We start from the raw sequence: 12,673 nt of genomic DNA, 5'->3' as shown, positions 1-12,673 counted from the left end.
AGCTCCCTTCCCCCTCAGGTGCCTGCCCATTTTCAACATGATGCCCCTGAACAGTGGAGTCCGGATTCTGTCAGGAGTCAGGTTGGGGCTTGGACTATGCCCTGTGGCCATTTGGCCTTTGGTACTTTGGACTGGCCGTTTGCCCAATCTGGACATTGACATCTGCATTTTGATTTAACTATCCATTATGGGGGCGGCTGTTGGCAGCAAATTATAGTGTTAGTACTTCAGATTTGTTGTCCTTGCATTGTTTGCTCGTGGGTCCTGTGACAGTTGTTTTACTCTGCAGCAAGTTCTGTGTATTTGGTGTGTGTGTATGGTGTGTTGTGTGTGTGTGTGTGTCACTCTCCTTTTCCTCTCTCCCTCCCTCCCCTGTGTGGTAGGTGGCTGTACTCACCATCGTAGTCTTCATTGGCATTGGTGCTCCAGGACGGCCATGGCGTTGTAGAGCATCAAGAAGACTTGGAGTTCCGGTTCCATGGCGGCCGTGGAGTCATCTTTGTCCTTGATGGCGAGTCTTTCATTTTCTGTACTGTGTTTCCGCCAGGCTTTTGATTACGTTGGTACTGCCCCGGAAATCCTGGCGGTTTACTATGTCATAATATGGTGGGTGGTACCTTGACTTCTTCCTGGCTGTAGGTGGCTACTGCTGTGGACAGTGGTGTAAACGCCCTGGCGGTTGGTGTGGTACATTGGCTATCTATGGGAGGTATCACCGCCATGGTCATAATTTGGCGGTAATTACCACCAGGTTGTTGGTGGTATTTCTGCCACATTAACAGTGGCGGTTAGTACACCGCCAATGTCATAATGACCACCAAAGTGTTTTCCGATTACACTACATCAGTCACCCAAAGTGAATCAGGTCACTTTAAAAGTGAAAGACGTTTGCAGACAGTTTTCTGAGTCTACTCCTGACAATATGGCTAATTATGTACCAAAGTGTGAGAGGCCTATTGTGCTAGGGTCTGATTGGCCCCATCTTCACAGTCAGTGCAGCTTCCATGGAAGCCCCTGGTGTGTTCCCTCTACTCCACTCCACACGTGTACTCTGTATTCATATAAAAGAGTAAATTGTGTAAAAAGCTGCAGACCTGAATTGTTCTCAGGGTGACCTCACACCTCCATATTGGACTAATTTTTTCTGGTTCATCTCTGTTTGGATCTGCAAGGCCCCTACAGTGCCTGGATATTTTTCTGCTGCTCCTTCAAAATTCTAGACTTAATTCCATGCCACAAAATCAAAAGTGCCAAAATGGTCCTGTCTGTCCACTTGACGGGTCAACCTGTCCTTGTCGGTACACAAATGTAGAAGGAAATTGATCTTTCCTCATCTGCAACCCTATTATCTTGTTCCATGGCCTATTGTTCAGCACCTCATGGGACATTGGTCCCTGAAGTACAACCTCACAACAGTAATCTCAGTCACCATTCCATTCCCAGGGAGCATATGCCTCTGCATTCTGACCTCCAAACGTTCTTTGGAAAACCACTCTGCACTTAAGGCTCAATTGCCTGATGACCCTGAGGGGCTACTGACATCATGTTGCCTTCTTCTGCTGCTGCATCTTCAAGGCCCACAGTGCATTGGGAATGGCAGTGACCATGTTATTTGTCCCAGCTGCAGGTGCATCTATCTCACACAACCACTCTAGATAACAAAGGATTGTTTATGATGCCATTTGCAGCTGCGGGCTCTTCACCAATGTGTAGCTCTTCAGTGGAGTTAGAGGGGACAGCAGGCAGTGCTTGCCTCACAATAGGTTTGAGGAACTTGAGTAGCCAGAAGTATCCTCTCCTGAATTTGCCCCATGCAGCCTTTGCCTGTTACAGGATTCCATGAAGGTTCTGATAGGCATATTTATGAGAGGCTTGCACCACCATTGCATCACTTTTAGTGATGCAGCGATGGCAAAAACCCTCCCAGCCATATTTGTGAAACCTCACAAAGCGACTTTTCGTGGCTTTGAATGGCATCACAGATATGGAGTAAGGCAAGACAGAGCAAGCCCCTTCATTGCCTTACTCTTCACTAGGGAGGAGTTCCATGGATGTTATAGTGGGTTTTCTCAGGCAACTCCCATTGGTTTTGACTCATTCCCAGATTTATAAGGACTTCTAAACCTGGGAATGTGTCAAAAACTTACACCAAACCAGGGCACCCGTAACAAGAAAAAAATATTTTTATTTCTCCTCGTCTGTTCCTCTTTCCATGTGTGCTGCAAAATGCAGCACACATGGAAAGAGGAAAACATCTCTGTTGATTGTCTTTGTGCAGGAAGGTGCTCCTTCCTGCACAAAAACAATCCTACCAACAACACAGACACCCTTGCGCCATGGTACAAGGGTGTCTGCGTTGGCAGTAGGCTAATGAAATGGTGCCAGTGCACCCTTGCGCCATGGTACAAGGGTGTCTGCGTTGGCAGTAGGCTGATGAAATGGTGCCAGTGCAGGGAAAGGACAGGAATGCAATGTATTGCATAAATACATGTCATTCCTGCCCTTTTACTTTGGTTTAGGTTTTTGCTTTTTCCCGTAGGTTTTGCTGAGTCTATGCTAGTGGCCTAGGGTTCTGTAAGTACAGTGCGAAAGTGTGCATGCCATATGTTAGGAAGTGGCAATTACCGGTGTGTGTGCACTTGCACCTAAGGTGTTCTTAAATATTAGTCTAGCATGTCATAGCAGGCCTGTGTGTGTGCACTTGCACCTATGGTGTTCTTAAACATAGCAGGCCTGTGTGTGTGCACTTGCACCTATAGTGTTCTTAAACATGTGTCCAGCCTGCCATTGCAGGCTTGTGTGTGCGCAAGGGGACGTATGGCGACAGTGACAAATACAAATTCATATTCCCACTACCTATGGGAGTTGCTCTGCCCATAGGTTAACATGGGGGAAGTTTACATTTACTCCTACCTGCAATAGTGGATTGCAGCACAGCAGCCTCATAATGTTTCCTATCATTGGATTCATCCTGACAAACTCCTTTCTCTGGTAAAACTGGTTCTTTCAACAATAACTTAGAAAAGCCACTACTATAAGGTGGCCATTTCTATGCTCTAAAACACTTTGTGTGCCTTTTGGTTTGACTCTAGTCCACACTGTAGGCTGGGGGAGCACATGCGTGCCTTCCAGAGTGACAGGTATAAACCTTCGGCATGCAACTGTAACAACCGACCTCTGCCACTTGAGGGCCTGGCTGGATAGTTTGGTGGAAGAGGTTTTGACACTTTGCTTCTATGAGCCAGATCATGGCCTCACTAAAGATTAAGATCTGTATTCCACGGCCCCATGGTAGACAGGACTGAAATCAAGGGGAGACATCTGTGGTTCAAAGGGGAACCATCTGAACCACACCCAACTTCAAAGGCGCACTACAGTATAGCTACTGGTGCGACATTAATCAAAGTAGAGATACGCTTGTGGGGATGCAGACCGGAGATACTGGACTATGTGGTGCACACTGGCAGAGGAATCTGTTGTGCATGAGGAGGATTATGGTAATTGGAAGGGGTTGCACAACCTTTCTGAATAGTGGCTGGCCTGGACTGACTGCCTCCTGCTGTGTGGCACCCCAAAGTGTGCACTAGGAGGGCTTGTTGGCTTGGTGGAGGTCTCAGGGACATCAAAGACCTCCTGCAAGGGACCCACACCTTCTATCTGTGACACCTGGAGAGCGATGCACTCTTAAGTGCCCACATCATCTGCTGGATCCCACCTGGTAGCAGTGGTGTGAGTGTGGAACCAAGAATTGTGCCTGGAGACCTTATTGCCTGGTGCGGAGCCCCAAAGTAACTGGCTTCATTCAAGGAGTGTGGCACTGCATCATTGGGCCACTACACGCATGAGCATCTTGTCGGTTGTGCGGTGATTGACGGTTTGTGGGACCCAGCATGGGCCGCTTCGCCGATTGGGCCACATTCTTCTCTTACGACATGCCGACTGCATGCTCATTACATGTGGTGTCATAGGTTGCGACCCTCAGAGGTGGGGGCATACTGTTAGCAAGGCGGCAGTCCACCTCATGTGGCACCACTAAACCTGTGCCTGTGTGTGATTGGAATTCTCTGGTGCAACTGAAGTCACTGCGCACCAGATGTTGTGCCTCATTTCCAGGGAGGTGCGGAATTAGAAACTCTTCACTTGTGTGACTGGAATTGTCTGGTGCTACTCAAGTCACGGCACAGCAAATGTTGTGCCTCATTTCCAGGGAGGTACGGAACTGGTAACTCTTTGCTTGTGTGACCGGAATTTTCTGATGCAACTCAAGTCACTGCACACCAGATGTTGTACTTCATTTCCAGGGAGATACAGAATTGGTAACTCTTTGTTTGTGTGACTGGAATTGTCTGGTGCGACTCCACTCGTTGCACACCAGGTATTGTGCCTCAATTGCAAGGAGGTGCTACATTTGCTGCTCTGCACTGTATGTGATCAGACTTGTCTAGTGCAACTCCTACCGTCGCGCACCCGATGTTGTGTCACCTTTCCGGGGAGGTACAGGGGGAGCAAATGTGTGTTCCAGAGTGCCCGGATTACCTGGGTGCTACTTTGTTGAACATGTTTCCTACGAGGCACCTCCTTTTTCCGAGAGGCTCCCTGCTTCTCACTCATCAGTTGTTACTTTTGATGCCCGCAGAGCAGCAAACCAAGTGCCATCTTCTCACCAGGCCCGACAACTTCTTGTTGCCAGGTTATATTGACAGAATGGGCCAAGGTGGTGAGAGTAAGTGAGTGGGCTACAGAAGGCTTCTGAGAGCGATCAGAAGCAGGTCACAAGAAGTCCCTGAAGGCACGATGGGGCAACCTTTGATTAAAGTTCCCTAAGGGAAGCCAAACCTCCATTTATCAACTGCAGCCTGAAACTGCCTGTTATCTACCCCCCCAAAATGCATGTGTGTTTGACTCTTGCTCTTAAGTACCGTACTCCTGCATTTAGAGCCTTAGAGAAAACAAACATTGGTAAATGCATTATGTTTTGCCTATGTGACTTATTTCGGATCCTGGACTTTTTACAAAACCATCATAAATAAGGTAATAGCCATATGCTATTTGTGCGGCATGTTATGTAACCAAGTCCATGGTCAGAGTACTCTGATAACACATTATGTAGCCACCAGGCCCATGTGGTCCCCGATGAAGATCAGCCCTCAAGACTGAGCACAACCCTAAATATGTAAGTAACACGATTTTGTGGCCTTCAATTGTGAACTAGAAGCACCAACAAAATGGGTAACAAACACCGTAAGCAAAGGTAACTACTGTGTACGGTGTGCATCGAGATCAAGCGAGAAATGGGCTGCCTGAATAAGTGCAGCGGCCATCATCTGCCATCAAATACTGAGTTTCTATTTCCACACCACAGGGAGCTGGAGGCAGTTTTCTGCAGTTCTAAGCAGGCTGGTATTTCCAAGCAGGATCCTTCCGCCAATAAACCTCTTTGCCAATTTACATCGATCTTTTGCCAAAAGAAGATGGCAATGGCAAACACATTGGCCTCTTCAGATTAGAACAGCATGGCCTAATGCATTTCATAAAACTTATCAGAACTAAGTCACTGTTCACACCTGTGAGCTGGAGAAATAAATAAATACTGGACAGCTCTTTGTCCTCAAGAGGAGAAAGGGATATGTCCAATCTGCCAAGGTGTACAGTAATGGCTTTGATAATTATCACGCTGTGAATTGCACACAAGAGTGCCCGCTATACCATGACCAGCTGTATGAAAACTGGCAATGATGGATAGCACCCTAGACTACCCCTTTATTCCACCTACTCTGATTGCAGAAGTTATATCACAGTTCATTGCATTCAACTGGATCAGTGGTTTGTCTGATCAATACTCCCAGAGTTCTCATTCTAAGGCCACATCGTTAATAGAAACTTTAAAAAAAATCAAACATAAGTTCAGTTTTTCAAGTTACTTTACATTGATTCTTACAAGTTTTATTTTGTCACACAAACTGTATGTGTAAACATACATCGATGCCTGTCATTGTCTACATCCAATCATGTGCAAGACTGCATGTACACAAGACTTATATTAACAGGCTCCGAGAGCTCTGTGTCTTTACCTACAACCACAATATATGATTTAGAGATTCAGTACACAGTATCTTGTATCCCTGCTCAGATGACAACACTGCGCAGTAGGCTTTTGTGAAATAGATAAGATTGTACAAAGTTGTGAAGCATCACAGTGTCACGAACCCAGTGACTTTCACAATTATGTTATACAACCCAGACAGATAACTGTGTCACCTTATGATCTCTTCCTTATATAGGGTTACCAGTGTTGTCTGGGAAAACTGTGATGAGGTTAAAATAACATGAGTTCTTATCAGAGAGACACTCAGAGACAGGTATACAATATACATTAGACTGAAATTGCCTTCCGGCTTTGTTGCCCTTCATATAAAACGAGTTGTTGTTTTAGGCACTACACGGGGCTTGGCTGGAGAGTGCGATTTTGTGGACCAGATTAATATTATTTTAGCTATACTCTAATTACTTTCGGTCAGCCTCATCCTTGATGCTGCAGTGTAGGTTCGGAGCTATAAAGATTCACAGGCCCATGCCTAAGAAGCTCAACAGCCCAGGTTTTTGTTTTGCTTCCAAGGACCTGTAGCCCCATTTATCCCATTATTAAACCAAGACTACAAGGGCCAGAATGCTAAACCAAAACGTGGACTCTATAACGTACTGACATTCTTAACTAACAACCTTGAAAGCTGAGGTGAGTCACTTTCTAGTCTACCACCCCTTCATACTTCTGCTCCATCATACAGTCAGTGGAGTTCCTCTGCTACGGATGGTGTCCCTAATTTCACTCTTGTCAGCAGTTTTCTACTGCTTGGGAGGAAGAATTTACCTGGCTCAAGAAAAGGAAGCTCTGGCCGTGTGGCCAGTTAACTAAACTTGTGTCAGTCTGAAAGCCTCTCTACGGTAACCTTTAACTTAACTACCATGCTGAATTGCAAAACTCTCGCCCCTTCTCGCAAAATTCAACCTCTCGCCCCTTCCTGTCCACAGCACTAAATTCTGTAGTGGCATGCTCCAGACCAAAACAGAACATGTTATATACCTAGATGGCGAGCTTTTAACAGATCTTATATTTGAAAGGCAACTATGAACATAGAAAAAAACATTGAGTAATTTTACAAATATTCCAAAAGTAACTTAAATATTTTAAAAAGAAGTACAGTTAAACTGCACAGCAAAATAGTGCATAACAAACATACCAGGAAAGTAGAATCGAATATATATACTAACAAGAGCCAACCTCGTAACAAAAGGGAGCACTGGTGAGTGTGTGTTGCCACGATGGGACTGGTGAGTGCCGTTGCTATCACGGTTTGAGTCTCGGTGTGAGGGACAACATCCAGTGTTTCTGTGCAAATCACTTAATCTCTCCATGTCTGTAAATCGCTCTGATACCTTCTTTGGAATTTGTGCTACGTGTAAAGTAGCAAATCAATTAAGAAGAGAAGTTCCGAAAACAAAATAAATGAACGCAGTACTTGGGCCTCAGGACACTGACAAGAGCAAACACACGAGGAACAAGCATTGGTAAATTCAAGAAATAGTGCTTATGCCAATAGAAACTGAGGAAAAGTAAATGGCAAGCACAAGAACCAATGAAAAGCAAGGAAAGCAAGGTTGCAGGATATAAGCCCATTTCAAGATTTATATTAAATACAATAGATTTCACAATCACAGCACAAGCGCTGTGCAGGTGAAACCTAAAAAGGCCGTAGCCACGCTTAGGCTGGACAGGCCTTTTAGTCCAACAGGCATTTTCCTTAGGGGACTGAAGCTCTTGGAGGTTGGGTTTGAAAGCCTGGGTGATCTCCAGCTGCCTCTGTCACTTTCCTTAACTGCCTAAGTTTAACGACAGCAGGCAGAGGGGACACCAGTGCTAAATTTGCTGCTGTTCACCAATGCAGCCCCCCTTGCACTGTAGTGCAAGGATGGCTGCGTTGAGGGGGAGATTGTTTTTGTGCAGGAAAGAGCACCTTCCTGCACAAAAACAATCTTATATGGCGATTTGCTCTTTCTATGTTTGCTGCACACATAGAAAGAGCGAAAAATGAGGAGAAATGAAAGCATTTCTCCTTGTTGTGCCACTCTAAAGCCACATTTTTGCGCTGCCTCAGGTTTACGAAAACCCATAAATCTGGGTCAGCATCAAAATGCAATGTGTGTTGCTGTGGCATGCCCACAGCAACACCCATTGCATGCCCCTTCCATGCAAAGTACTGCGTGTGAAGGGACCGTATTTAAAAGGTGGCGTTAAGCCACAAAAAGTGGCTAAATGCAACCTTGTAAATACGGCGCAGGGCATAGCACCACGGAAGCATCATGAAAAGTGACTCTCTGGTGTGCTAGGGACTCCTAAATATGCTCCCTAGTTTGCCCATAACTGAATCACTCTAATTATCACTTTGACAACAAATTTACCATTTGTTATCTCAGTTTTGTGTGGTAAATCTAGCATTGAGGCCCTCATTATGAGTTTGGTGGTCTTTTGGCAAGACCGCTGCAGTTGCGGGCGCCAAAAGACTGCCAGTGCTGGCGGTATCCCGCTTGCCGTACTACGAGTCACACACAACACATATCCAAAAGACAGTCAAAAATCCAAGACGGCCAGGATGACCAAGGGCGGGAGATAGGCAATGCCACTACCAGCACCGCCGCGCCGACCACATTCCACCCTCCATATTACGACCCACAAATCAACACAGCGGTCATAGCAAGGCAGAAAACCATTGGCGAAGTGAACCGCCGCAGTGAAAAATACACCTCAGCCAGAAACCCAACACCTTTCACACATTCACACACCAGACACACCTACACAGACCACTATAAAACACCCCCCCACACAATCCACAATCCTTTGCAACTCAAACGATGATCACAGACAGCGAAGAGCCAACAACATACACATTTTGCAATTATTCACCTTAGGCCCTTTTAGACTACTCACTCAGCACACACCACACAACTGCAGGAATAACACTATACACACATCGACACAGCAAACACCACAAAACAACCAACACACACAACCAAGCACCCCCACCCCATCAAGCACCTAACACTGCACCCTTGCACACAACACCCCACACTCACAATACCATCACCATGTCCCTTCAAAAGCACCCACACTTCACAGACAAATAGTTGAGGGTCATGGTCGATGAAATCGTCTGGGTAGAGCCACAACTTCTTTGAGCACAGGTCCTGCAAACATCCATAGCCAGAAAAATTGAGTTATGGCAGAGGATCGTCGACAGGGTCAACTCAGTGGGAGACCATCCACACACAAGGGAGGACATCAGGAAGAGGTGGAATGATCTACAGAGGAAGGTGTGTTCCATGGCATCACAACATCAGCTTGCCATCAACAAGACTGATGGTGGGCCCCTACCTCCACCCCCAGATTTCACATCGAGGGAGGAGAAGGTATTGGCCATTCTGCATCCTGAGGGCTTGACTGGAATAACTGGAGGACTGGACTCTAGTAAGTCACTAACACTCTCGTCGCACCAAGTACTCCTGTTCAGCATGCATCCCTACCACCCATCACTCCCCAAGTCACCCTATCTCTCACTGCATCTCCCACCCAATCACCAAATGGCCCTCCCCGGCATGCCAGTCCACCATCCAGCCACTATCCTGACACAGTCCCTGCCCAGTGCACGGATAACACAACCAAGACCATCACTACAACTCCCACAATGCACCTGCCCAGCCACATGACAACCTGAAATGTCAACGTCACAGTGCAACACCTGCATGGCTAACCATTACACCTGCCCCACCTACTGCATGCTACGACTGAGAACCACAACATGGCAATAGCAGCAATGTAATCTTCATTCCTCAAATCGGAACAGAACCTGGTGGCCATTTCTGTATCCATGACCCACAAACTATATCAACAGTGCTACATCTGTCATTGCCATAACTGGGATACAAGTCAAGCCACAGTATGCATCACACAATATCAATACCAATCAAACCTCCGCTGTGTACCTCTCTCTCACTCCATCCACAGGTACCCCTGCTACTACCAGTGAAAATGAGAAAACCTCTTGGGGACGCACACCGTTCGTTCGTTTTTCACCTTACAATCCAAACACACACAACATGAACACTCAATCTTTATAAAGGAAATTCTATTTAAAAAGATAATTTAATGATAACTATTCCCATAATGTTTTTTTTTGTTTGTTTACAAAAGATATTATATTCAAGTTAAAAAACAGCCAAACACTATATCAACATGGGAGACACAACACAGACAATTCCCTAGTCTATTGTTAGCTGCTGTCCATAATACAGTTAGTCCTTTCACATAGATTCGTTATTGCAAATCTTTATGGGCGGTTCCAATCGGTCCAGCAAATTCGCAAGCGTCTACGCATTTCAGTGTTTTTTCAAATTCTTTTGACCACCTTCTTCAGGACAATATAATATTCTCCCATCATAACTAATTTGGCCATTCACAACTTAAAACATATAAAAATAAACATTTAGAGGTAAATACCCCCACATTGTCCAAAAGTGATAAACATATGTATATTCTGCAGCTCCACCACCAACCTTATGTGCCCATATACAATGTTCTTTAAAATATAAAAAAAATATATATATCACCTCAAATTCCCCACATTTCCTTTATCAAAACATAATGTAACTGATCCTGTGACATACCATTCTTTCAGTTACTCCAAAACATAATTCAATCATATCCATTAGCACCTCATTTCAATCTCACCCAAAGCACCTTCCATTTGATGTTCTTGTTTTCAGGGTGTTCTTTATTGCAACCTTTTCCCCAACACTGGTAAGTTCTGTGTTGACAAAACAATAATATAATTGCCACTCCTATCCATAGGATTATATCATCTTTTAGGCTCACTACATACATTATCATCATATAGGGGGTCATTACGACCCTGGCGGCCGGCGGTAAGGTGGCGGTAACACCGCCAACAGGCTGGCGGTATACCGCCAGCAATTATGACCGTGGCGGAATTGCCACGGCCATACCGCCGGCCCCTCCAATATCCCGCCAGGATTCCGCCTGGCGGTCATAATCCCCAGGGCAGGAATGCAAGCACTGCTGCCCTGGGGATTATGAGTCCCCGACCGCCAGCCTGTCCGTGGTGGTACACACCGCCATTGAAAGGCTGGCGGTAAGGGGACTTGGGGTGCCCCTGGGGGCCCCTCCACTGCCCATGCCCTTGGCATGGGCAGTGGAGGGGCCCCCAGGTATAGCCCGTTGCGCATTTCACTGCCCGAATTTCGGGCAGTGAAATGCGCGACGGGTGCTACTGCACCCGCTGCACATCAGCATTGCCGCCGGCTCTATTACGAGCCGGCAGCAATGTTGATGTGACATTTCCACTGGGCCAGCGGACGGTAACACTGTTACCGTCCGCTGGCCCAGCGGAAATGTCATAATAGGGAGCCAGGAATACCGCCGGCAATGGCGGTATTCTGTCTCCCACGGCCTCGGCGGTCTTTTTACAAGACCGCCGAGGTCGTAATGACCCCCATAGTGTTTATTTCATGTCACCATGCATTCACCATTTCTTGCACCTGAAAAATTCTGTGTGACAGAGTCATTATCCAGAGTTTGTGAATTCCATTATCACCCATGTCCTTCTCTCGGCTTACCTTTGCTTTTCTCAGTAATCTTCCTTTTTTCCCCCGAATCCAGCAGGGTCAATTGATTATGCTCCTATCTTATTCTCTAATCTATAAGTCAATACAGGGGTTTTAAACCAGGTTCTCACAGCAACATACTAGGTAATACACTAACTCTCCTTACTCCCGTATTTTATGAACTCATATATGTTCCACAAGATATCAGACAGTATCCCCAGCAAATAAAACATCCCTCTTTTACTGCCGTAAAAAAGTGAAACAGATAGTACCATTCCCTCTATCATACTTTCTTATTATTCATTATCTCATTGCCCTTGTATTGTAACTCTCAAGCGGGGATCTTTCCCACGTAATCTAACCCCTTGATAGTAATCGAACCGGGGATCTGTTTGTGCGATCACCTGATATTATTTAGCCGTTGGGCGGCAATTCCGTCCTCCGTCTTTTATTTTTCAATAATGGGCCCGGACGAATCAGTTTGTCCCATTTATATTAAGTTCACTGCGTGCTGTTTGCTGCGGTCTTCCCCCGTCCAGTCCTGTCTTGTTAACGCCATCTCCTAAACGTAGTTACATTCTTCCTGGGGATAAACTAGTTTAAGGGATGCCCAAAATCGCGTCTGGCACTGGGCGCCATCTTAGGGGAGCCTAAATACCACTAACCATAATAGTTCATCTCTATGCAATATGGTCCCATATTTTTCAAATCTCTATATATATATATAATAATAATATATAGTATGGGCGCAACCCTCATTCCCATATCCCTTTGGATCTTTTATTCCTTACACCAATGGTTAAAGGAGGCCCCCTGCTACTACCACCATGCCGAGGATGCCCGAGACAGCCAGCCCTCCCCAGGAGGAAGGCCCCAGAGAGGGCTATGCCTCTGGATGTCTGGACAGTGATGACTTACCAGGCCCACCACTACCAGCCTCACCCTGCCCACATCAGATCCCCCCCACCTTGTGACATCAACAGTACAACCAACCCCTCAT

At 46.0% G+C, this 12,673-nt stretch overlaps 1 protein-coding gene across 3 annotated transcripts in view; it reads left to right on the top strand.

Moving 5' to 3' along the window:
• Nucleotides 1-12,673, top strand: part of IL16 (interleukin 16) — a 470,913-nt gene that overhangs the window by 60,127 nt on the left and 398,113 nt on the right. The window lies entirely within an intron of this gene.

The sequence above is a fragment of the Pleurodeles waltl genome, chromosome 3_1 (assembly GCF_031143425.1).
Source record: "Pleurodeles waltl isolate 20211129_DDA chromosome 3_1, aPleWal1.hap1.20221129, whole genome shotgun sequence".
NCBI lineage: Eukaryota > Metazoa > Chordata > Amphibia > Caudata > Salamandridae > Pleurodeles > Pleurodeles waltl.
Note: the sequence above shows the minus strand (reverse complement) of the source record. Positions and strands in the feature narration are given on the sequence as shown.